This window comes from Lipophrys pholis (assembly GCF_963383615.2).
Source record: "Lipophrys pholis genome assembly, chromosome: 5".
Classification (NCBI taxonomy): Eukaryota; Metazoa; Chordata; class Actinopteri; order Blenniiformes; family Blenniidae; genus Lipophrys; species Lipophrys pholis.
This window is the reverse complement of record NC_137628.1, coordinates 25,875,948-25,876,398: the sequence shown is the minus strand read 5'-3', so window position 1 is coordinate 25,876,398 and position 451 is coordinate 25,875,948.

Sequence of the window (451 nt, the reverse complement as noted above, 5' to 3'; positions counted from 1 at the left end):
TATCTTGTCGTCGTAGAAATACAGTTGGAAAAAGGTATAATTTCTATCTATCTATCTATCTATCTATCTATCGATCGATCGATCGATCTATCTATCTATCTATCTATCTATCTATCTATCTATCTATCTATCTATCTATCTATCTATCTATCTATCTATCTATCTATCTATCTATCTATCTATCTATCTATCTATCTATCTATCTATCTATCTATCTATCTATCTATCTATCTATCTATCTAAGTGATGTATTATTTTTGAGAAAACATTGGGCAAATACAGAGTTCCTGCATAGTGTTTGAACTTTTATCAGTGTCATTGAATGACCACAGTTTCTAGTAAATTCCCTGCTGAGGAAGTGTTATAATGAAATTAATGAATGGTTGTGTCAGAATGTTTTACAACGGAACCCAGAACAAACAGAGGTATTTGTTTTTGTAGAAATATAACA